Raw genomic sequence first — 6786 nt, 5'->3', positions numbered from 1 at the left:
TCAGATGGCTGCTTGGCTTTTTCTTTCCCAACCCTCTTTATTCTCTCTCTACTCTTCACCTTTTCTCCCATCTTCTTCTTTCTTCCCTCTTCCTCCTCTTCCTCATCCTCCATTCACTTTTCCCCTGAGGAAATCAGTCCATCACAACGAGCCTTAACTGATGTCTGACTCGTGTGGGTCAGGGATGATGATTGACAAGGGTGGGTTGGGGGCGGGGCACTGGGTGGCAGGGGGAGGGGTGTTTTGGCCTTTGGAGGCCATGTAAAACCTCCACATCCTTTTGGAACGGTAATAAAAGTGACACCTGTGAACATTGTTCTCTGTTATCACTGCTGATTGTCTCTGTCCATGCAGAGGGGGCATAAATGCAATCCAATAACTGGCTTTAATAACAAACATCAACAAACAAATAACATATTTAAACCCCTAATATCTATTTAAATAGGCTACTGACAAATCACATAATAAATATCTTTATACACTGTTGTCATATGAACAACCAGTAACCATGAAGCTGTGTGTCTGGCTCATTAAAAAAACAAAACAAAACAAAAAAACAGAATCATAAGAGTCATTCATACGGGAAACAGACGACACTGGTTGCGCTTTAGATTTAGCAAAAGTGATGCAGCGCTAGCAGAGTTGGGAAGGTTACTTTGGAAATGTAATAGGTTACAGATTACAAGTTACCCTATTTAAAATGAAATAAGTAGTGTAACGATTCCAATTTACTCTATTAAAGTAATGAGATTACATTTGATTACTTTTTGATTACTTTTCTAAATTTCTAACTAATGTTTTCAACTGTTAATCATTTTCAAACATTTAAACCAGGCAGGGTTAACCTCAACACTGATTACTGTCAGACTTCTCAAAATCCTTCATCAGTTGAATTAAGATTATAATCATTTAATTTTAAAGCACAGCCACCACAAAATCAGGCTTTAATGCCTCTTTTTACTTAAAATTGATTTAAAATCATAAGATATAGTTTAATAGCTGTGATACTGTTTTTGAAATCAAATCTTTGCATAGCTATGACAGGAAACACTGGCATCTAAATGCCTTGGGAAAAAACAGTTCATCTTAAAAAAAATAAAGCATATACATGAATCCAAAATAAGAAATAAAACAGTTATCAAATAAGCATGTGTCCTATTATGTGTCCTAACTTCCTGAAATGCCTCTATTTTTGCCTATTTTTGAGCAGGCAATGCAATTTGGGAAAGAAATCAATCAAATCTGTATCTGTGCGAAAATATTCAGATGTAGCCCCCTTGTAATCGTTAACTTTTGTAACTAATTTAGTAACTAAGTAACTAATTTAATTACACTTTTTTTTCTCAGTAACTGTAACAGATTAGTTACGTGTAATTTGTAATTAAGTTGCGTAATTCAGTAACTAATTACTCCCCAACACTAGTACAGGAAACTCTGACTCTGTCCGAAATTGCATACTTCTTTTGAAGCAGCGACCGTTAAAAACTACATTCCATATAGAATGAAATGTATGAATGTAATCTGGACATAATACATTGTCATGTTGTCATTGTCATGTGACCTACACTGTCAGTTGCGTCGGCATTCACAAATCCTATGAATTCATGGGATAGTAAAGTGTCCACTGGATGTGCACTTCAGAATCTCATGGTAAATAGTAACTTTTCGTCTATACTGTTTTTATGAAAACTGTGAATTCAGACATACTATTGATTTCACATACACATAAGTGCATATTCGGATGTAACCTATATGTCAGGGCTCCTAGCTTTCAGATGAATCTTTTTTTAGAGAAAGGTTACAAAGAAAGTAAATACAGCAAAAATACATTAATGTGTGTAAATATAAAATGTGATCCTAGAGAATATGGTCATAAAAAATTATGACTCTTTAAATGCAAAAAAAAAAAAAGTGTACATTAAACAATAAATGAAATAAAAAATATTAAATATTAAAAGATAATTATGATATGACCCCTTTAAATTGTTTAAATACAGCAGTCTAGGATTACTCTTTTAAAATAAAGATTCTGAGTCAGCGGTAAGTCAAATAATCTACACTCTAAAAAATGCTGGGTTAAAAACAACCCAAGTTGGGTTGAATATGGACAAACACAGTGACTTGGTTGTTTTAACCCAGCGGTTGGGTTAAAGTTTTGCCCAATGTGCTGGGAAGTTTGATTTAACCCAACTATTGTTTAAAAATTATATGGCTGGCTTAAAATAAATCCAAAATTGGTGGTTGGAAATTAAAAATCAGACACACAATTACTAGAGGCAACAATAATAATCAAAAAGTGAACTTTTATTAATAAGCAATTTAATACATGTTTATTATTTAATTATTATTCATTAAAGGGGATATATGTCAGGGTTCTGTGTCTATTTTCTGTTGTGTTACATGTTTTGAGTTTGTTTTTGATCCGTTTCCCTGTTCTGTTCATGTATTAGTTGGTTTGTCTTTAGTCACGTGTTCTTTCGTTCAGTTTTCCCACCACTAGTTTGTTTCCTTGGTTACCCTGAATTAAGTTTATTAGTCCCAGCCGTCTCTCGTTTATTAGCTTGTTTGCCCCTTTGTTTGTCATGTAGGCCTATATATTCCCTGTGTTCTCCCTCAGTCTTTGTCAGTTGTCGTCAATGTTTTACTTCAGTTTATATGTTTATGTTGATGGTGTTTCCCGGACTGTTTATTAAAGTCATCCGATCTGCAATCCTCCTCTTGTCATCCTCCTCTGCAATCCTGAGTGTTTGTCCACCATGACACATGACAACATGACACAAAGTTTTCCATTTTTAGTTTAGTTTCGTGTAAACAGCCCCTTATATGAACCCTGAAGGAGTGTATTTGGCACAGAAATATGTCCAACTCGTTTTTTGAAACTTTGGCCATGTTTAGCATGAGAATCCAACTCTTTAACAATGTAAATAAGTCATAATAATAATAATAATGCATGAAATGGCATTAGACATCCCCTTTAAAGGTGCCATCGAACGTTTTTTTACAAGATGTAATATAAGTCTAAGGTGTCCCCTGAATATGTCTGTGAAGTTTCAGCTCAAAATACCCCATAGATTTTTTTTAATTAATTTTTTTAACTGCCTATTTTGGGGCATCATTAACTATGCACCGATTCAGGCTGCGGCCCCTTTAATTCCTCACGCTCCCCACCCCCGGAGCTCGCGCTTACCTTAAACAGCATAAACAAAGTTCACACAGCTAATATAACCCTCAAATGGATCTTTACAAGATGTTCGTCATGCATGCTGTATGCATGCGTCGGATTATGTGAGTATTGTATTTATTTGGATGTTTACATTTGATTCTGAATGAATTTGAGGCTATGCTCCGTGGCTAACGGCTAATGCTACACTGTTGGAGAGATTTATAAAGAATGAAGTTGTGTTTATGAATTATACAGACTGCAAGTGTTTAAAGGTGCCCTTGATTCAAAAATTGAATTTACCTTGGCATAGTTAAATAACAAGAGTTCAGTACATGGAAAAGACATACAGTGAGTCTCAAACCCCATTGTTTCCTCCTTCTTATATAAATCTCATTTGTTTAAAAGACCTCCGAAGAACAGGCGAATCTCAACATAACACCGACTGTTACGTAACAGTCGGGGTGTACGCCCCAATATTTGCATAATGCCAGCCCATGATGTTCCCAACATTATAAAAGGCATTAGACAAGGGCAGCCAGTATTAACGTCTGGAGCTGCACACAGCCGAATCATCAGACTAGGTAAGCAAGAACAACAGCGAAAAATGGCAGATGGAGCGATAATAACTGACATGATTCATGATATCATGATATTTTTACTGATATTTGTAAATTGTCTTTCTAAAAGTTTCGTTAGCATTTTGCTAATGTACTGTTAAATGAGGTTAAAGTTACCATCGTTTCTTACTGTATTCACGGAGACAAGAGCCGTCGCTATTTTCATTTTTTAAACACTTGCAGTCTGTATAATTCATAAACACAACTTCATTCTTTATAAATCTCTCCAACAGTGTAGCATTAGCCGTTAGCCACAGAGCATAGCCTCAAACTCATACAGAATCAAACGTAAACATCAAAATAAATACTTTACTCACATAATTCGAAGCATGCATACAGCATGCATGACGAACATCTTGTAAAGATCCATTTGAGGGTTATATTAGCTGTGTGAACTTTGTAAATGCACTGTATTATAGTCGACAGCTGGTGTGGCAGGGAGCACGCGATTTAAGGGAGCGGCGCCGAGTGTAAATCAGTGCATTGTTAATGATGCCCCAAAATAGGCAGTTAAAAAAATTAATTTAAAAAAATCTATGGGGTATTTTGAGCTGAAACTTCACAGACACATTCAGGAGACACCTTAGACTTATATTACATCTTGTGAAAGAACGTTCTTGGGCACTTTTAAAAATGAAAATAGCGACGGCTCTTGTCTCCGTGAATACAGTAAGAAACAATGGTAACTTTAACCACATTTAACAGTACATTAGCAACATGCTAACGAAACATTTAGAAAGACAATTTACAAATATCACTAAAAATATCATGATATCATGGATCATGTCAGTTATTATCGCTCCATCTGCCATTTTTCGCTATTGTCCTTGCTTGCTTACCTAGTCTGATGATTCAGCTGTGCACATCCAGACGATAATACTGGCTGCCCTTGTCTAATACCTTGAACATGAGCTGGCATATGCAAATATTTGCGGCGTACATATTAATGATCCCGACTGTTACGTAACAGTCGGTGTTATGTTGAGATTCGCCTGTTTTCCGGAGGTCTTTTAAACAAATGAGATTTATATAAGAAGGAGGAAACAATGGAGTTTGAGACTCACTGTATGTCATTTCCATGTACTGAACTCTTGTTATTTAACTATGCCAATATAAATTCAATTTTTAATTCTAGGGCACCTTTAAACTTATTAATAAATGTTCATTTTTTTTACCCAGCAGGTTGGGCAAACATTTAACCCAAACGCTGGGTTAAAACCCAATCGCTGTGTTTGTCCATATTCAACCCCACTTGGGTTTTTTTTAACCCAGCATTTTTTTGTGTAGGATAATTATGCAAGCTGATTATTATTAACACTTTTGGAGCATGTGCTGTGCGTGCACTGAATAAAAATCAGTGTTTATTTTGTCTGTCGGTTCTTTGAATTGGAATATAATTTAACAGCATCTAGAAATTAGAAAATAATAAGACAGATATAGGCTACATAAACATCATCATGAACAGAATGATTGTGGGTTTATACAACACTTGACCAAATTCTCCATTTCTAAATCTTCCTGAATGAATTAATAATTTATTTGAAATTGACATCATCCTTCCCACAAGGCCAAACAAATACACAGACACAATTAAGATTCACCTCAGCTCCACACAAAATCCAGCCCTTTCATTGACGTCAGTAAACATCTACACAGACACACACACACACACTCCAGGCACCATGGGAAATCTAGTAACTCCATATCCTAAGTGTCTGACCAGCCTGTCCCTCACACATTTTTCCTCTAAACACTCCAAGAGGTAATGAAGAGAAGATAGAGGATGATTTGGGGCAGAGGCTGCAATGATTTAGAGGGAAACTAGTTATCACACGGCTCAGTGGGATTCTGAGTTAATTATATCTCACTCTTGTAGTACTACACAGCCACCACAAGAAGGTACTAAAACAATTAGATTGTCAAAAAAAGCTTGTGCATTGTGCATTGTCAGTCCTCTTTTGCTTGTTTCACACATTTTTCTGTACTTTTCTATTGAAAATAATTGAAGTTGCTTGCTATTCGCACCAGTTGGGAAATACGTCAAGATGACGTCAACAACACCATGGCTTCACATCTACACACACATACAGTGCAGATGTGCAATTGTTACCTTAAGAAACTCTTTCTACCTGATCTGTCTTTTACAAATACCTAGTGTGACCTAATATAGTCAGGTTGATTCAGTAATTTAAAATCATCAGATTAGCACATTAGTTTACCTGACAAAACCCTTTTAGAGTGCAATATCCTATTTAACTAATGGATTTTCTGTATGCCATTTAAATACACACACAGAAAATCTACAGACACGTCCTTTGCCATTTCATCTCTCTCCTTCTGAACCGCAAGCATACAGAGAGCCTGCAAGAGCTATGTGTGTGTTAGAGTGTGTGCGGCAGGTCTCTTTCTTGCGTCACGGCTGTGTTGTGAGTTAGCCGGGGGAGAAGCGGTTCTTTTTATGGAACTTCCTAAAAAGTCTTTCCGCCGAGAGTGATGTAAGCTATTTGTCTCAATGTTTAACAAACGAGTGGGTGTGAACCTATCAGTGAGATAGAGAGAGTTAGAGAGAAAGTGACAGAGAGATAGTGGAGAATAGGCAAAGACACCTACAAAGCTGCATATTTATCATAGATACACTGTAAAAAAAAAAAGAAGGTAGAAAAAGTGTTACCTGAAAGAGCTGTTTCTTTCTGCTATGACTCTTAAAAAGGACTTGAAATGGTGTTTGCTGAATATATTAGGTTATATATTGAATAAAAGTAGTAGGTTTAAATGTTATCTGACAAAATATTTTAACAGTACACTCTTTAACAACTTGTCAGTCACGTATCTGCTGAATTCAGGTGTAAATTATGAGGATCTTTCTATGTTTGATCATTTTCAAGCACTTTGTTCTCCCTCCATCTCCTGTCTTTGCCACAGCTTGTCCCCGTTTTGCCAGCCTCCCTCTATCTTTCTCATTCTCTGGCTGATGGTGTCAGTGCTGCATGTGGATCTGCGTCATCG

General features: G+C 36.3%; 1 long non-coding RNA gene across 1 annotated transcript in view; it reads right to left on the bottom strand.

Moving 5' to 3' along the window:
- Positions 1–196: 196 nt before the first annotated feature.
- The window catches only part of LOC125272228, a 45590-nt gene continuing 39000 nt past the window's right edge, over positions 197–6786 (bottom strand). Inside the window, exon 3 of the long non-coding RNA XR_007185792.1 lies at positions 197–304. This is a non-coding gene — a long non-coding RNA (uncharacterized LOC125272228). The remainder of the gene's footprint in view (positions 305–6786) is intronic.

This window comes from Megalobrama amblycephala, linkage group LG7, assembly GCF_018812025.1.
Source record: "Megalobrama amblycephala isolate DHTTF-2021 linkage group LG7, ASM1881202v1, whole genome shotgun sequence".
Classification (NCBI taxonomy): Eukaryota; Metazoa; Chordata; class Actinopteri; order Cypriniformes; family Xenocyprididae; genus Megalobrama; species Megalobrama amblycephala.
The sequence above is the reverse complement of the archived record's forward strand: the minus strand, read 5'-3'. Positions and strand labels throughout refer to the sequence as shown.